Genomic DNA, 20,711 nt, shown 5'->3' on the forward strand with positions numbered 1-20,711 from the left:
TTGACTGGGGGAGAATGTATGCATTGTCAGCATTCCGTCCATCATTTGGTTGTTGTAACGCTTTTCGCCCTAAGTGGGATGGGTATTCCCAGACGTGGGACCCGTGCTCACTACGCCACTGGAGTCAAGCTATCCTGGCTGATGACGGCTGATAGCCAGAAACCGGTCCTAGGTTGCTTGATTCCGGTCCAGGGAAGACATGGCTTGGCAGTTCGGGCTGGACTGTTCCCATGAGGCACAGGGTCAAGACTGATTTGCATATGGCCATGTCTAAACTGGGGTGGTGTAGTGGGCAAAAGAACGACGGATTTAACCCAGATCTCTTGACTGGGGGAGAATGTATGCATTGTCAGCATTCCGTCCATCATTTGGTTGTTGTAACGCTTTTCGCCCTAAGTGGGATGGGTATTCCCAGACGTGGGACCCGTGCTCACTACGCCACTGGAGTCAAGCAATCCTGGCTGATGACGGCTGATAGCCAGAAACCGGTCCTAGGTTGCTTGATTCCGGTCCAGGGAAGACATGGCTTGGCAGTTCGGGCTGGACTGTTCCCATGAGGCACAGGGTCAAGACTGATTTGCATATGGCCATGTCTAAACTGGGGTGGTGTAGTGGGCAAAAGAACGATGGATTTAACCCAGATCTCTTGACTGGGGGAGAATGTATGCATTGTCAGCATTCCGTCCATCATTTGTTTGTTGTAACGCTTTTCGCCCTAAGTGGGATTGGTATTCCCAGACGTGGGACCCGTGCTCACTACGCCACTGGAGTCAAGCTATCCTGGCTGATGACGGCTGATAGCCAGAAACCGGTCCTAGGTTGCTTGATTCCGGTCCAGGGAAGACATGGCTTGGCAGTTCGGGCTGGACTGTTCCCATGAGGCACAGGGTCAAGACTGATTTGCATATGGCCATGTCTAAACTGGGGTGGTGTAGTGGGCAAAAGAACGATGGATTTAACCCAGATCTCTTGACTGGGGGAGAATGTATGCATTGTCAGCATTCCGTCCATCATTTGGTTGTTGTAACGCTTTTCGCCCTAAGTGGGATGGGTATTCCCAGACGTGGGACCCGTGCTCACTACGCCACTGGAGTCAAGCTATCCTGGCTGATGACGGCTGATAGCCAGAAACCGGTCCTAGGTTGCTTGATTCCGGTCCAGGGAAGACATGGCTTGGCAGTTCGGGCTGGACTGTTCCCATGAGGCACAGGGTCAAGACTGATTTGCATATGGCCATGTCTAAACTGGGGTGGTGTAGTGGGCAAAAGAACGATGGATTTAACCCAGATCTCTTGACTGGGGGAGAATGTATGCATTGTCAGCATTCCGTCCATCATTTGTTTGTTGTAACGCTTTTCGCCCTAAGTGGGATGGGTATTCCCAGACGTGGGACCCGTGCTCACTACGCCACTGGAGTCAAGCTATCCTGGCTGATGACGGCTGATAGCCAGAAACCGGTCCTAGGTTGCTTGATTCCAGTCCAGGGAAGACATGGCTTGGCAGTTCGGGCTGGACTGTTCCCATGAGGCACAGGGTCAAGACTGATTTGCATATGGCCATGTCTAAACTGGGGTGGTGTAGTGGGCAAAAGAACGATGGATTTAACCCAGATCTCTTGACTGGGGGAGAATGTATGCATTGTCAGCATTCCGTCCATCATTTGGTTGTTGTAACGCTTTTCGCCCTAAGTGGGATGGGTATTCCCAGACGTGGGACCCGTGCTCACTACGCCACTGGAGTCAAGCTATCCTGGCTGATGACGGCTGATAGCCAGAAACCGGTCCTAGGTTGCTTGATTCCGGTCCAGTGAAGACATGGCTTGGCAGTTCGGGCTGGACTGTTCCCATGAGGCACAGGGTCAAGACTGATTTGCATATGGCCATGTCTAAACTGGGGTGGTGTAGTGGGCAAAAGAACGACGGATTTAACCCAGATCTCTTGACTGGGGGAGAATGTATGCATTGTCAGCATTCCGTCCATCATTTGGTTGTTGTAACGCTTTTCGCCCTAAGTGGGATGGGTATTCCCAGACGTGGGACCCGTGCTCACTACGCCACTGGAGTCAAGCAATCGTGGCTGATGACGGCTGATAGCCAGAAACCGGTCCTAGGTTGCTTGATTCCGGTCCAGGGAAGACATGGCTTGGCAGTTCGGGCTGGACTGTTCCCATGAGGCACAGGGTCAAGACTGATTTGCATATGGCCATGTCTAAACTGGGGTGGTGTAGTGGGCAAAAGAACGATGGATTTAACCCAGATCACTTGACTGGGGGAGAATGTATGCATTGTCAGCATTCCGTCCATCATTTGTTTGTTGTAACGCTTTTCGCCCTAAGTGGGATTGGTATTCCCAGACGTGGGACCCGTGCTCACTACGCCACTGGAGTCAAGCTATCCTGGCTGATGACGGCTGATAGCCAGAAACCGGTCCTAGGTTGTTTGATTCCGGTCCAGGGAAGACATGGCTTGGCAGTTCGGGCTGGACTGTTCCCATGAGGCACAGGGTCAAGACTGATTTGCATATGGCCATGTCTAAACTGGGGTGGTGTAGTGGGCAAAAGAACGATGGATTTAACCCAGATCTCTTGACTGGGGGAGAATGTATGCATTGTCAGCATTCCGTCCATCATTTGGTTGTTGTAACGCTTTTCGCCCTAAGTGGGATGGGTATTCCCAGACGTGGGACCCGTGCTCACTACGCCACTGGAGTCAAGCTATCCTGGCTGATGACGGCTGATAGCCAGAAACCGGTCCTAGGTTGCTTGATTCCGGTCCAGGGAAGACATGGCTTGGCAGTTCGGGCTGGACTGTTCCCATGAGGCACAGGGTCAAGACTGATTTGCATATGGCCATGTCTAAACTGGGGTGGTGTAGTGGGCAAAAGAACGATGGATTTAACCCAGATCTCTTGACTGGGGGAGAATGTATGCATTGTCAGCATTCCGTCCATCATTTGGTTGTTGTAACGCTTTTCGCCCTAAGTGGGATGGGTATTCCCAGACGTGGGACCCGTGCTCACTACGCCACTGGAGTCAAGCTATCCTGGCTGATGAAGGCTGATAGCCAGAAACCGGTCCTAGGTTGCTTGATTCCGGTCCAGGGAAGACATGGCTTGGCAGTTCGGGCTGGACTGTTCCCATGAGGCACAGGGTCAAGACTGATTTGCATATGGCCATGTCTAAACTGGGGTGGTGTAGTTGGCAAAAGAATGATGGATTTAACCCAGATCTCTTGACTGGGGGAGAATGTATGCATTGTCAGCATTCCGTCCATCATTTGGTTGTTGTAACGCTTTTCGCCCTAAGTGGGATGGGTATTCCCAGACGTGGGACCCGTGCTCACTACGCCACTGGAGTCAAGCTATCCTGGCTGATGACGGCTGATAGCCAGAAACCGGTCCTAGGTTGCTTGATTCCGGTCCAGGGAAGACATGGCTTGGCAGTTCGGGCTGGACTGTTCCCATGAGGCACAGGGTCAAGACTGATTTGCATATGGCCATGTCTAAACTGGGGTGGTGTAGTGGGCAAAAGAACGATGGATTTAACCCAGATCACTTGACTGGGGGAGAATGTATGCATTGTCAGCATTCCGTCCATCATTTGTTTGTTGTAACGCTTTTCGCCCTAAGTGGGATTGGTATTCCCAGACGTGGGACCCGTGCTCACTACGCCACTGGAGTCAAGCTATCCTGGCTGATGACGGCTGATAGCCAGAAACCGGTCCTAGGTTGTTTGATTCCGGTCCAGGGAAGACATGGCTTGGCAGTTCGGGCTGGACTGTTCCCATGAGGCACAGGGTCAAGACTGATTTGCATATGGCCATGTCTAAACTGGGGTGGTGTAGTGGGCAAAAGAACGATGGATTTAACCCAGATCTCTTGACTGGGGGAGAATGTATGCATTGTCAGCATTCCGTCCATCATTTGGTTGTTGTAACGCTTTTCGCCCTAAGTGGGATGGGTATTCCCAGACGTGGGACCCGTGCTCACTACGCCACTGGAGTCAAGCTATCCTGGCTGATGACGGCTGATAGCCAGAAACCGGTCCTAGGTTGCTTGATTCCGGTCCAGGGAAGACATGGCTTGGCAGTTCGGGCTGGACTGTTCCCATGAGGCACAGGGTCAAGACTGATTTGCATATGGCCATGTCTAAACTGGGGTGGTGTAGTGGGCAAAAGAACGATGGATTTAACCCAGATCTCTTGACTGGGGGAGAATGTATGCATTGTCAGCATTCCGTCCATCATTTGGTTGTTGTAACGCTTTTCGCCCTAAGTGGGATGGGTATTCCCAGACGTGGGACCCGTGCTCACTACGCCACTGGAGTCAAGCTATCCTGGCTGATGACGGCTGATAGCCAGAAACCGGTCCTAGGTTGCTTGATTCCGGTCCAGGGAAGACATGGCTTGGCAGTTCGGGCTGGACTGTTCCCATGAGGCACAGGGTCAAGACTGATTTGCATATGGCCATGTCTAAACTGGGGTGGTGTAGTTGGCAAAAGAACGATGGATTTAACCCAGATCTCTTGACTGGGGGAGAATGTATGCATTGTCAGCATTCCGTCCATCATTTGGTTGTTGTAACGCTTTTCGCCCTAAGTGGGATGGGTATTCCCAGACGTGGGACCCGTGCTCACTACGCCACTGGAGTCAAGCTATCCTGGCTGATGACGGCTGATAGCCAGAAACCGGTCCTAGGTTGCTTGATTCCGGTCCAGGGAAGACATGGCTTGGCAGTTCGGGCTGGACTGTTCCCATGAGGCACAGGGTCAAGACTGATTTGCATATGGCCATGTCTAAACTGGGGTGGTGTAGTGGGCAAAAGAACGATGGATTTAACCCAGATCTCTTGACTGGGGAAGAATGTATGCATTGTCAGCATTCCGTCCATCATTTGGTTGTTGTAACGCTTTTCGCCCTAAGTGGGATGGGTATTCCCAGACGTGGGACCCGTGCTCACTACGCCACTGGAGTCAAGCTATCCTGGCTGATGACGGCTGATAGCCAGAAACCGGTCCTAGGTTGCTTGATTCCGGTCCAGGGAAGACATGGCTTGGCAGTTCGGGCTGGACTGTTCCCATGAGGCACAGGGTCAAGACTGATTTGCATATGGCCATGTCTAAACTGGGGTGGTGTAGTGGGCAAAAGAACGATGGATTTAACCCAGATCTCTTGACTGGGGGAGAATGTATGCATTGTCAGCATTCCGTCCATCATTTGTTTGTTGTAACGCTTTTCGCCCTAAGTGGGATGGGTATTCCCAGACGTGGGACCCGTGCTCACTACGCCACTGGAGTCAAGCTATCCTGGCTGATGACGGCTGATAGCCAGAAACCGGTCCTAGGTTGCTTGATTCCGGTCCAGGGAAGACATGGCTTGGCAGTTCGGGCTGGACTGTTCCCATGAGGCACAGGGTCAAGACTGATTTGCATATGGCCATGTCTAAACTGGGGTGGTGTAGTGGGCAAAAGAACGATGGATTTAACCCAGATCTCTTGACTGGGGGAGAATGTATGCATTGTCAGCATTCCGTCCATCATTTGTTTGTTGTAAAGCTTTTCGCCCTAAGTGGGATGGGTATTCCCAGACGTGGGACCCGTGCTCACTACGCCACTGGAGTCAAGCTATCCTGGCTGATGACGGCTGATAGCCAGAAACCGGTCCTAGGTTGCTTGATTCCGGTCCAGGGAAGACATGGCTTGGCAGTTCGGGCTGGACTGTTCCCATGAGGCACAGGGTCAAGACTGATTTGCATATGGCCATGTCTAAACTGGGGTGGTGTAGTGGGCAAAAGAACGATGGATTTAACCCAGATCTCTTGACTGGGGGAGAATGTATGCATTGTCAGCATTCCGTCCATCATTTGTTTGTTGTAACGCTTTTCGCCCTAAGTGGGATGGGTATTCCCAGACGTGGGACCCGTGCTCACTACGCCACTGGAGTCAAGCTATCCTGGCTGATGACGGCTGATAGCCAGAAACCGGTCCTAGGTTGCTTGATTCCGGTCCAGGGAATACATGGCTTGGCAGTTTGGGCTGGACTGTTTCCATGAGGCACAGGGTCAAGACTGATTTGCATATGGCCATGTCTAAACTGGGGTGGTGTAGTGGGCAAAAGAACGATGGATTTAACCCAGATCTCTTGACTGGGGGAGAATGTATGCATTGTCAGCATTCCGTCCATCATTTGTTTGTTGTAACGCAACAAAGGGAAAAGCAACCCAACGCCATCGACAACGCCGCTGCTGACTCAGTGTCCTGAAGGCACCGCCGCAATGCAGCACCGCGACGCTGGTCTCACCGACGATGCCTGCTAAAACTGCCATCGAGCCGCTGCTCGCACGCGACCTGTTAGCACCGCACTCCGCACTCCCTCGCTTCACGACGACGCCTTAGTATCCCCGATGACGACGCTCCACACCAAAATCCACGCCGTTGCTTGCACCATGGTTCAAGGGCACCGCTCGTAAAGCTACACGACGCACCACCCTCATCCCGCACCGCAGCCTCGGCCTGCCATACCATCGACTCCAGTTCATCAGCTGATGACAAAGCTTTAGCAACAACAACACCACTGCTTGCACCGTGACCTGCCAGCACCGCGACGAGCACCGCATTCACTTCGCACAGCGACCCTGGTCTCACTGATGACACCATCTGATGCCGCTGCTCGCACCGTGATCTGAGGGCACTGCACGCTGCACCGCTGCACTTGGCCCCGCAGCACATGACGACTGCCGACGCCAGCGCTCCTGACTCCAACAGAGAGTAGATCAATCGGCAACGCGTGTGACTTCGAGGGCCCGACGACTCCTGGACCGACCTCCGGAACCGACGCCTGAGGACGCCGTGTTTTTGGAAGCTCAATGAGAGGTCGCCGACACACGGCATTTCTAGATGGTACTGTTTGCGGGTCTACCCAACACAGTAGCTGGCCCACGACGCCGCGGTCAGCCAGAACTGTTTGGATTTATTTGCTCACGACGCCGTGATAGCCCCGGACGGAGCTAGCGACATCAAGGAACTATTTTTCCAGCGTATTTTGATATTTGTAAAAAATGTTTTATCGTTTTGATCTTGTCTTAAATATATACAAATATTGGATATTTTTCTAAATTGGTGTGGTGCCCTTTTGTAGTGCGTACACTGTATTACTGTTGGTTATGTGCAAATGCTTTACACACTGCCTTTAAGATAAGCCTGACTGCTCGTGCCAAGCTACCAAGGGGGTGAGCAGGGGTTATTTTAGGAGTGTAACTCCCTTATCCTGACTAGGAAGAAGGGTCCCTATTTGGACAAAGGTGCAAGCCCTTGACAACTAGAGACCCCGATTTGTAACAGTACCATCATGGCCAACAAAAGCCCATTTTAACCCTTGGTCTGTCCTCAAATGACACAAGCAGACCTTCACCGAAAAGGTCTGCGACAAACACAAACATAAGACCATGCAGATGTGTAAAATGTGGTAATATGGCTAATTCTGTAAAAGCTGCACCAATCTGATGCTTCACTTGCATGTGGGAGGGATCACACACTGAATGAAAGAAGAATTGAATTCTAGATACATTTTCCCCATCTATTATTTGTTCTCTTAACCTTGCCAAACGGACCGAATTCCTGGCCACATTTTTACTTTGGAATATTACTAGCACACATCCCCATATAAAACCCCAGGATCACCTCCAACCTGGACATGCTAACATGCTGCTATATTTTCCTGTCTCAGTTTCCTTTTCTTCATTTTCTGACTCTGACACCGCATCCAAAAAGCAAAGAAAATAAAAATAGGACAATTTAAAAGGCTAAACATAGCTACTCTACAAATACATTTAACCATTTTTTATGGATGGCGATAAACAATAGAGGGAGAAGCAAAGAAAACAAGAATTGGTAAAGCCAACAGGTCTCGCATTTTAGGGTTTTATTGCCTTTGGCAATTGGGTTGGGGTGGTGAACAAGAGAGGAGGTTGATGGTGAATGGGAGTGCAGTTGGGGTGGAAAATAGGACTCAGCTCACCCCGTACCTACAAAAAAGACAAGTTGGGTGAAAGCTTTAAAAGAAAAAATACATGTAGGAGAAAAACAAGGCAGGAGGTGGGGGGAGGATGGAGACGTTGGCCCATGCATGTGCATGTGGATGTTGTGAGAGCTGGCAGGGATGGTCTCCAGAATAGAGATGAAGAAACGACCAAAAAACTGCACAAAAGTGGAACAAATAGAACAAGTATTAGCAAAACCAATAGGTTTCTCCTATGCAAAATCCATTGGCGTTTGTCAATGTTTTTGTTTTACATGTTTCACACCTTGCATGATGTAAAAGTCAATACTTTGATATTACAAATGATACAGTGGGCACTAGTATGTTTAATTCATTGTTGGTTCAGTTGCTCAAACCATTGCAAAAAAAATTTATAAATCAATCTTCTTTTGCCTATGTGCAATTTGAGTTAGCCAGATGCTTCAGATCATCTAGACTTTTAATTCGCTGGCTTGAGTTTAACAAATTGCTGGCACCAGATGGCCATTGGATGTTCCCACCAGGGAACAAGCAGGGCGTGGCTGCACACCACCAAACCAGGAGCATGTATATCAGGCAAAGGGAATGGCAATCCTGCAGCCACGGCACTGGGATGTGCAATGGAAGCCATGAAATGGACATATTGTACACTGACAGCCTTAAAATGTGGACTGGAAGCCCTGTTAGGGGCATTGGCAGCCCTGGCATGTGCAGTGGCAGCTCTTTGACAGCTGCAGGCACTCCAGGAATTTACAATGAAAGACTTATGATGGACTCAAGGAGCCCTGGGATATGTACTAGGAGCCATTGAATGTACATTGTCAGGTCAGGGACGTACACTGGCAGGCCTGGTGTGGGCACTAGGAGCAGTGTGCAGTGTTGTAACCCTTAGATGTATAATGGAAACCATGTGATGAGGACTTTTACCCAGGTATGTTCACTAGAAGCCCTGTTATAGGCACTAGGAGCTCTGGTATGTGCACTGGAAACACTACTATCGATGCTGGCAGTTCTAGGATGTCTAGTGGTAGCCCTGAGGCATGCATTGGAAGTTCTGGTATTGGTGCTGACAGTCCTGGGATGTGAAGTGGCAGCTCTGGGATGTGCACTGGGAGTCCTAGAATGGGTGTGGCAGCCCTGGGATGCGCACTGGGTGCTCAGTTATGTGCGATATGCTAAGTGGCAGCCCTCGGAAGCACACTGGAAGCTCTATTACAGGGGCTACCACTTACAGGATGTGTAGTGGCAGCTGTGTGATGGTCACTGGCAGCCCAGGGATACGCATTAGAAGCCCAAGTATTGGCACTGGCAGGTTCACAGGCACCCATGAAATGTGCATTTGTAGCCCTGGGCTGTGTACATGCTGTAAGGTGCTAGCTTAGCACTGCAGAATTCAGCATTCTGAGTAGTGGGTGTCATCCTGTCATGCTCTGTTTCACTCCAGGGCCGGCTTTAGGGCAGTGCGACTGGTGCCTTGCACCAGGCGCTGACTTCGGGTAGGGGCACCGTATATTATGGTTTTAAAAGCACCTGCTGCCGCATGCCATGTCTCCAGCAATTTTCCATCAACCATAAAAATGTCATGATAACTCAGGTGAGTAATGTTCTTCTGAGAGAGATATGGAGTTTTGTCTAGTGGAAGTTTTGACTCATCTTAAGGTACAGAGGATTAATATGCCTGCTGCAAAGAATGTGTACAAGGAAGACCACAAAGTAATGTAAAAAGCTCAGTGGATTACTGCTTTTGTCAGAGAGATCCTTTTGATACTTGCAGTTTATAAGTTAACATCCTAATATAGAACAGTGAGCTATGAACTGTCATCAAAGAGCAGCATGCAAACTGCAATGTAGAGATTAAAGTGTTATGATTTTTCCCCAGTCTTTCATTGTCCTTATGTTCCAAATGGGTTCCTTTGGGTAGAACATTCTGTATATTAACGAGAACTCCCAACCAAGGTGTAAGATTTCAAATTCTGTGTTTGTGCTTCTCCGAATCAAGCACTCTTAAACTACACTGCCTACCAGTGTGGATGACACCATGTAGTCCTCTGATTTATGTAACATTTCCCATACACTGATTTTCAGAGGTATGATTGATTGTCTCTGTGTAATGTGTGTGTGTGTGTGATGTAAAGTGCTCTGCTACTGTACACTGGTATGGGTGGTTATATAAAACTCATTTAATGCATCTGAGAGAGAGTGGTTATGGAGACTTGAGAGGCACTATTAAATGGTGGTAGTGAGGAATCCGTGGCAGAGGCAGTCATTGGGGGACCCCATCAAACACTGTTGCACTAGGCGCCGGCAACATTAAACCTGGTCCCGATCCAATGCACCTGGTTCTTGCTCAATACATATCTGGCATACTACTATACTCTTCCTAGCTGCTTTTTAAAAAAAAAAAACATTGCAGTTTTTATATAGTGCGAACTGACCCGAAGGTATTGGAATGCTTCTTTTTAAAAAAAGTAATTTGCAGCTTCATATAACATAACCTCAATCCGAAGGTATTGGAGCACTTTACATAAGCAGCAATTACATTGCACAAGGACTCATTCATTTTTGATAGGCACAGGGAGATTATGTGATTTACTAAGAATCACAGGATGTTGAGCCCACGCCAAGACTCAAACCTGTTTTCCCAATTCCAAAGTCGGGAGCTCTGGCATTAAGCCATTCCCTATCCCAAGCACCAGTTACATTACACACGAACACATTCAGTTTTTGGTAGGCATGGGAAGATTAAGCAGGGGGACAGGTGGCAGAGTCTGTGAAATGGTATTGTGGGTTAATGCACCTCCACCAGAGATCTCTGTTCGATTTGCTGTTCCAATTACAATAAGTAAAAAAAACTGCTGTAGGAGAGTATGGGAGAGAAGCCGCGCCCACTCTAAGCCCATATTTTTCATTGGCTTGTGTCATTGATTTTCGGAAATGCTGCCTTTGGATTCGTTAATAGGCTTGTTAGTCTCCCTTTAGTACGGCCTTGTCTTAATTTGTAACCTCCCATGGCTACTGGCCCCTTTGCTTTGGTTGTTACATGGGACCTGTTATTTAGTCTGTGAGCGCTATTTACTATATTGAGTTGCTCTTACTGCAGGCCGGACATGTGCTGCTTCATCTGAAACCACTTGTGTTTTTTAAAGCAGCAAGGGCGCCCCCATAACACGGTGCCAGCTTTCAATCACTTTAACCCGGCTTATCTCATGTCTGTTTCAACCCCCAAGTACAATAATTTAGAAATGAATCGTGAATTAAGTCATGTGAATTCCAGGTAGCACATAATTGTGTGGCAATGGGCTGAAGCTGATAGCAGCACATCTGTGTTATATGCCATCTGCACTAAAGCCACCTGACGGGTTGTTTTCAAGAAACCGTTTTATTAACAACAAAACCACCACCACCACCATTACCACCACCACCAATACCACCACCATCAACACCACCACCAATACCACCACCACCAATACCATCAATACCACCACCAACACGTTTACCACCACCACCAATGCCACCACTAATATCACCACCAATACCTCCACCAATACCATCACCACCAATACCACCACCACAACCAATACCACCACCACCAATACCACCACCACCACACCACCACACCACCAATACCACCAATACCACCACCACCACCTATACCAATACCTATACCACCACCACCATCACCACCAATATCACCAACAGCACTAATACCACCACCTTCACCACCACTAATGCCGACACCAATACCACCACCACCATTAACACCACCACCACCAATACCACCACCACCATTACCACCAATACATTCACCACCAATACCACCACCACCACCAATACTACCACCACCAATATTAATACCACCACCACTAATACCATCACCAACACAATACCACCACCACCAATACCAATACCACCGCCAATACCACCACCACCAATACCAATACCACCACCAATACCACCACCAAACCACGACCACCACCATCAATACCACCAATACCATTAACACCAATACCACCACCACCAATACTACTACTACCAATATCACAACCACCAATACCACCAACACCAATACCACCATCAAAACCAATACCACCACCACCACCACCAATACCACTGCCACCAATATCACCACCACCAATACCACCACCACCAATGCCAGCACCACCACCAATACCACCACATCTACCACCACCAATACCACCACCTCTACTACCACCAATTTCACCACCACCAATACCACCATCAGCAATACCACAACCAACACCACCAATACCACAATCAATACCACCACCACCAATACCACCACCAATGTCACCAACAACACTATCACCACCAATACCACCACCACCAATAAGACCACCAATACCAACACCACCAATACCACCACCACCAATACAATACCACCAATCCAATACTACCACCGCCACCAATACCACCGCCAATACCAATACCACCACCAATAGCACCAATACTAATACTACCACCACCAATACCACCATCAATACCACTATCAATACCACCAGTACCACCAATAGTACCACCACCAATATCACCACCACCACCAATACCAGCACCACCGATATCATCACTACAACCACCACCACCAATACCACCACCACCAAAACCACCACCACCAATACCACCACTATTACCAATAGCACCACCGCCAATATGACCACCACCACCAATACCACCACCACCACCAATATCACCACCACCAATCCAATACCACCACCACCACTACCACCACCACCAATCCAATACCAATACCAATACCACCACTAATACCAATACCACTGCCAATACCACCACCACCAATACCACTAATACCAATACCACCACTACCAATACTACCACTAATACCACCACCATTACCACCACCACCAACACCAATACTACCACCAATACCACCACCAATACCACCACCAATACCACCACCACCAATACCACTAATACCACCACCACTACCAATACTCCCACCACCAATACCACCACCAATGCCTCCACCACACCACCAATACCACCAATACTCCCATCAATACCACCACCACCATTTCCACCACCAATACCACCACCACCAATACCAGTACCACCACCACCTATACCAATACCACCACCACCAATACCAGTACCACCAACACCTATACCAATACCACCACCAAATCACCAACGCCAATACCAATACCGCCACCATTACCACCACCACCAATTCCACTATTGCCACTAATACCACCAACACCAATACCAGTGCCACTAATAAAACTAATACAAGCATCACCAATACCACCATCACCAATACCACCACCACCAATACCACCACCACCAATACCAGCACCCCCAATACCAATACCACCACCACCAATACCACCTCCTCAGCACCTCTCACTCACTTGTAATAGCAGGGGCACTGTACGAGGCTGGAGCTGCAGCCGACACCATCCCGCCTTCCCTCCATGCCTGCCATAAAGCACAGCCTGCTCTGCACCAAGAGATGAAGCCAGGGCCCTACTACAGCTGGAGTGTTTTTGTTAGGCCAAAGATAGCAATGACATTACACAATGCCACACTGCCCACTCAAATCACGGAGAGGGCAGGAAATAGCACCCCCCCCCCCTCCTGCTCTTCCTCCTGAGCCATGACAGTGTAATTACAGAGTGAAAGGTGTTGGGACGCTTTGTTAGTGTTTATAGCTCGGATCATATGTAACTCTCACTTAACACTTTGTGTCTGTGTAATTTACAACACTTACACACTTCTTCACTGCACTATTTATCAGTACTTTGAAGACGTCGCAGGCCAGCTTCTTCCTCTGATATTTACGATCTAACAAGCAGTCGAGAAGGCCCTTTATTGCAATGCAATAGGTCCCACATTTGCAGGAGTCTAAGCTGCTAGTATTGTAAATGACAATGCCTTTTATTTATGTTTTAAAACCCAAAACATAAATAAAAGGCATTGTCAGTTACAATGCCAGTAGCTCAAACTTGCTTGAGTGCAAGACTTATTGCATTGCAAATGCTTGTTTAACCTTGTTGAGAGCTTCTATCCATTGCAAAAGCCTCAGTTCTTGTGGTGGATAAATGAGCCAGGAAGCAGGAAAGAAAAGAGAAGTACGATAAGGGTTCATGCATTTCTCGACAGGGTTCATCCCACAATGAGGAGGGCCCGAAAAACGACCTAGAGAGAAAGGCATGAATGCAGAGGTTTGTTCCTGTTTGTATCAGCAAGTATTTCTGGCATGCATTTTTTTCTCTACTGATGTTGTGGTTTCAATAGTTTAGCTATGAATCTTTAATATTACTGATAGCTCTGCATTCATTATTAAATACTTTTATTATTAGTACTTTTTCATTCATTATTTATCATCTGATTCTTAATAGGCAGTGGCCATGTAATGCTGCATGGATATACCTACAGCTCAAGACTGTCCAACAACTCTCATGGAAATGAGAATGACCTTACAGGTGGGGGCTGGTACTCGGTGTGAGCCCTCTCAATGAGTGGCACCAGTTTGTTGCCTGGCAATCAACAACTCGCTTAAGAGTCCAAAGATGACCTCATCCCTATTGAACAGACCGAGGGGTGAAGAAGAGAGGAGGTGGTTGTTGTTGAAAGGTCAGGCATGTAGATTAAACGGTGTGACCAATCAACTTGGACATTTCTGTCCAAAATCCCTGGTTTGTTGTCACTGGTTTTTACAATTACTCTGTGCAATTTACAGCATCTAAATACACAATTCATACGTCTTAAAAATAATTAAGTATTGCATTGCAGACTTTATTATTGAACAACACCAATCAGGTAAAACGAATGCTTTATGTATATATGGACAGGAAACAACATCAGAGCAACAACAAGGATTTGGCGTTAAGGCAAGAACTACTGGCTTTAAAACTTGGGAACCAGGTTCCAGTCCCCGTGTTGGCTAAACATCCTGTGATTTTGGCCAATGTTGTGGACACTTTTTAAAGCTTTACATTTGACCTCTTTATCGTATCATCAAAATGCACCATTATATAAAAGAGATTTTGTACATTAATTGTTTAATCAGTTACTTTTGAACATGGTGATCACGATGTATATTAATTGATATAATATTTGGTTTTAGCAAAATCAGCGGTGATTGCTGAGGAAGAAAAGGCTTTATTATTTCAGATCCATCCAATGACTTACTGTATTTTTTGGACAACTTATATATTATGTTGATTTTCAGTTTCTAATTTAACGCACACATCATTGCAAGTGAATGATATTAAGAGATTCTCGCTAAGCACATCCTTACAACGTTACAGGGACTGTTAGCAAGATGATGCCTCCATACAGCAGTTTCCCAATCACAAACTCAAATTCAACAATTTACTTGCAAGCAAGCAAACGAGCTGGGAGAGTGGGAGACAGCTTGCAAATACATGCGCTCTTATGGAGTGCTAGAAGTAAAATTAAAAACAAATGGGGCAAGGTCGTTGTGAAAAGCTGGCTTGGTATATGGTATACACCTATGTAAGTGGGCACCTTGCACCAATCCAGACAACCCTTATGGTGATTTAAGTGGTCTTAGACAACCTTAGAAAGCCCTCTAAGTGGTAGCTGTGGAGAGAAGCTGTTAGGTTTAGTCCAGGAGTGTAAAGCAGCTTGTTCTACCAGAACATAATCTTATAGGTATAGATTAAGTGAAAAAGAACCACACAGTGTATTTATAAAAATATGTATTTATTATAAGACACTCACTAACACGTACAGATATCTGCTAGCTGGCGATATACACAATGCACAAAGAACACTTCAACAGAAACAGGTAAATAGCACATAATACACAGTGGTCACCAGGGGGAGACCAAACCATATACTAAGATAGTGGTAAGTGAACAGTGTCTAATCTGAGATGTACCTAAGTACTTACCGTACCAATTTAGGGGGGAATGCACAGAAACTGGGCTCCTGATTAGCAGGATCCCTGTCAGACTAGTCAGAAACCATCAAAGCACCAGGCACAAAATGGGGGTAACCATGCAGAAGGATCCTGCCTTCTTACAGGCATTGTAAATGTGACCGAAAAAGCATGATTTAAAGCCGTTTGCAGAAACAATATTGCAGCGAAGCTAAGCTCAGCGCAAGAATGCTCTGCAAACAAAAAGGGAAGGTTTGCTAAACATGAGCAGGAAACCAAGAAAAAAAAACTCCCCAAAGAAGAAATAAACACCACAATGTATAATGATACCTTAGTTAGTCCTGGGATCAACGAAGGAGAAAAGGAGGGACAAAGAGGCAGGACTGACCACTAGCAAGCAAGGGTTTCTAAATGACACTACAAAAAACAACTCGAAAGCAGGGGGATGACTTTACGTCTACAACAGAAGTATACTAAAGTATACAAGAAGACGTAGGCTTACACGCGACCTAAAAAGCATGCAAAACTAGCTGACCATAGATCAGCTGTCCCCACCACATCAGTTCAATAGTCTGTAGAGGTGCAGGTCAGAAACTGTCCTGAAACAAACCTTGTAGATCTACTTCTGATCAGCTATTCAAACTCTGTAAAAATGTGTTCCATCCCAACCCTCAGGATTTCACAGTCTCTATCTCACTTCCAACTATAAGACCGTAACAAATACTCTGTGACAAGCTTGACGACAGCAAACAAATTTCAGCTGTGTTTCAAATGAGGTCTGTAAACAGGAGCTCAATCAATTGCAGTCCTGTCTTGATAAGGGTGCCCGATGATTACTCCAAATACCACAATTATAAAAGGAAGGTAACTGATGGAACTTTCACTTTGTGTGTCTCTCTTGATCACTCTCACTCTTCTTCAGTTCAGAAAAGAGCTGAAAACACACCTCTTTAAAGAAGGCTACATTGTGATATTGTGAATAGGTTACCACTTTTCACAACCTCTCACCCTCAGCTGGAATAATTATCTGATTGTAACTGCCTTAGACCCTGTACAGTGCTCAGCTGCCTTTCAGCTATGTTCACATTCTACAGATACCCCATTTTTACATACTTGCATATGTCGCATAACATGATGCATCCTGGTTGTGTGTCATTATAATGCATTTGTTATGGGGACGTGGCTAAGCTGGCCAACATGGCGGTCGTGCGCGAGTTGAGTGCTGATTCTGCGTTGGGTTTTGAGTAAGGAAGAATGGCGCTCAAGCTGGTTCGCGGTGGAGTATGGGATACAAGAAAATTACTACGGTGCTGCCAGGTCAGGGGAAAAACCCAAACAACCCCTGTAAGTGTGTGGGTGTGGACGCACACTGAAACTTGAAACAAAGTCCCAGGCACACGTTCAGAGTATAAATATACAGTTATGATTCTTCCTGAGGTAAAGTAAGCTGAGGTCGACACCAGTAGGTTCTTTATGCTGATTTTTTTATAATTCTTAGAATAAATCGAAAAAAACAACCAGCCGACACGTATTTCTTCACCTGGGAATTATCCCATTACTCTTCAGGGCTGTATGGCAAGATTTTTAGAACGTGCGATATCGCTGGACCGGTGAAAATTCCAACCTGGTCTAATCGGGTGTCGTGAGGACAGAATTGGTAAACAGAACGTGATGGGTGATGCGAAGGGTAGGACGGGTAAGTCACCACCCCCGTTTTCAGGATCCAGAAGCAGTAAGCGGGCGGGTGTGTCCGTCTTACGTGTAGCCCTATGTTCATGGTAGCAGGAGAGTGTGTGGAGGATCCGTCTCACTTTCCGGTGCTTGAGTTGAGATACGTCCACTGACATTTAACATTGGTAGCCATCCTGATAGAAGGGGCCTAGTGGCATGCCCAAACACTACCCACACACCAGTGATTACCGGATCAACACAACAAGCTGTGTAGCAATGAGCAGAGGCAAAGGCAGCGCCAGCAAATAGATAACTGAATTGTCCCCACAAAATGGCTGCACCCTAAGCCGCGAACGCAGCTGAGAGAAAGCGGGGAGCGACATTCCCGGAGGGAGTCCAAATTTGCCACGCGCCAACCCAAGAGTGCACCAGCAGCAATGCCCAGGTGAGGAGATGTCCTGGGGGCGCCGGCTCCACGGCTGAGGTGGTCAGAAACATCCATGACAGAATTTACGCAAACTCCGCGGCAGGGCGGTGGACGCAGCTGAGCCTGGGGATGGAGGGCCCCGGAGGGAGACATCCCCTGCCACCCAACAAAGGACTAGAGAGACAGTACCTGGGTGTTGTAAACCACCACTGAATCTGCACTGGGGGGCTGCAAGCACCACGCATGCTGGCGGAGACGGGAACCTTCCTCAAAATGGTGTCCCCCTAGATAGCCAACACTGCCAGAAGATCGGAGGACCGGCCCGCGCACTCCCCACGGGCTAAGAGAGAAGGGATAGTGCACTGGAACAAAGGGAGGGGTGAGGACCACCACATACCAGACCAAGTAGGCACCAGCAGCAATGTCCTGCCGGAGGACATATCAGAAACAGGCACCCTGCAACAGAGAGGGCCTGAGCTGCTTGTGACTGGACCGAAAGAGGCCCATGACACGACGGAGAATACGTCTTGATCGAGCACCCCTCCCAGCGTCCAGAGCTGAGAGTGGCAATGAAAACGTGCTCCGGGCGATGGAGGGGGAGAAGGTAATAGCCCCCACACATTGCCCCCCTGGATAGATCGGAAGCACCGCGACTACCCCGAGGTCAATCCCGCTGATGCTAGAAAAGCAGAGCTGCATTCCCCTCGACTGGAAAGTCCCTGTGCCCAAAGAGTATCTCACCATAACGCCAGGGGGCGGCAGGAGCAGCAGTGAATCCGGTACACTGGAGGGGGAAACAAATGTCCCCTTAGAGGTCACATCCCCTCAAATCCTCCTACAAAGCCGATTGGAATCGTTGAGGTTACCACAAGCCCAACACTCGCAGGGGCCAGAGACACACAAACAAATTTCCAGTCAGAAGTGCTAGCCAGACATCACCCGGTAACCCCTAACAATGCGGAGTGACGGGGGCCCTGAGAATGACCGTACGCCGCCTGGCACTTCCTGGCAAGTCCCTGAGAGTCAGCAAGAAGTGGAGGGCACGGGTGACAGCGCCACCAATATGAAACATATGGGGAGACCTCCCCTCCGGGCATCTTGGTCACTCTGGGCACTGGTAAGCTCAGCTGAGACAAGAGCAAGAGCGTACTCGCCATGCCAACCACACCTGATGTCAACATAAGCGCCACTTCTTGGCAGGAGCACACAGGCGGGCTCAGCCGGAAAGACAGGCAGCGTCCCTGGAGGGGTTTTTAACCAAGCGTGAGGACAGAAGACATCACCCGTAACTACCTTGGAGGGGAAGAAGTAAGAAAAACTTCCCCCACTCCCACTTTCCAACTACGGACCCAGCTGCATCGGGAAATGCACCTAAGAAGATGCCCCAGGTCCCGGTGAAGGATCTCAAAGAATCAAAAGTACCAGAAGCACCTGAACAGGGAGTAAGGAGTGCCCCCTTGCCTACCATCAGCCCTCAAACTGCTACCCCTATTTGTAGACCCTGAGAAAGAGGCAGCAGGTCTACAACCACAGGAGACTACAAGCACAACAGCACCCCAGACAGAAGCGGTCATGGGGCGACAACACCAAACCAATGGACCACAGTCTGTAGCTCCGGAACACCTACCGCCCACTGGACCTGGACCAAACCCAAGTAACTGATCAAACTACACCGCAGGCAATGTCCGACAAACTAAACAAGGTGCTAGTTGCAGTTGAACACATTTGCATCACAATGGAGGATAGATTTGGGACCCTGTCCTCGGACCTTGGTCTATTATGCGATGACCAGCGGAAGCTGGCTGACAGACGGGGAAAAAACTGTGGCCAACCTTAAGGCATTGGCTAAAACACAACAGGACAGCATACGGAGCTGCTAAAGCCATGTAACCAAGCTGGAGGAGAGGGCGGATGATTTGGAGGAGCGATCCCACTGCAGCATTATCCGGGTGATTAACTTGCCGGAGGGAGTTGAAGAGTCCCACCCCGAAAAATACATTGAAACTTGGTATAAATCATTTGCCCCACACACCGAAATCACACCTTTCTTCTCAGAGGTGACACCTCGGGGACGTCTCCACGGACACTTCTCCTGAAGCTGCTCCAATTACGGAACAGGGATGCTGGGCTGAGGGCAGCTATACAACATGGACCACTTCAAGTTTAAGAGAAGGGTTGATGATCTTTACACACTAGTCTGAAACCGTACAGCAACAAAGAGCCACTTTCTTGGAAGCAAAGAGAATGCTCCACCAAAAAGGGATTCAATGCTCGCTACTGTTCCGGGTCTGCCTCAGGATCATCAGCGATGGTGGCACGATGTTCTTTACAGACCCAAAGGCTGTGTTTGATTGAGCGGAAACCAATGCTCCGGGAGGCCCGCAAAGGGAAATGGTCTGCAGTGCGAAGAGGTCACAAGGCCGAGGGATTTGTGGGAAAAGAGGCCCTAAAAGGAAAAGACAGAGGGGACAAAGCCCGCTGATGGGTCCCCCAACCTCGAGGAAAAAATAGCAGAGCGCAGGAGAGCTATTCTGGCGGCGGCTGATCTAGATATGGCCACGGCAACATCAGACAGAGAGGATGGTCTGCACATCTTTTCATCCAAGGACAATTACAGACACACAAGCATATCACATGAGGACTCGATGACCCCTCCCCTGGTGACTCCCCAAACAGCGAACAGACTGATCTAATAGGGCCGGACACTTGAGATTAA

The sequence above is a fragment of the Triturus cristatus genome, chromosome 8 (assembly GCF_964204655.1).
Source record: "Triturus cristatus chromosome 8, aTriCri1.1, whole genome shotgun sequence".
In the NCBI taxonomy this organism is placed as follows: domain Eukaryota; kingdom Metazoa; phylum Chordata; class Amphibia; order Caudata; family Salamandridae; genus Triturus; species Triturus cristatus.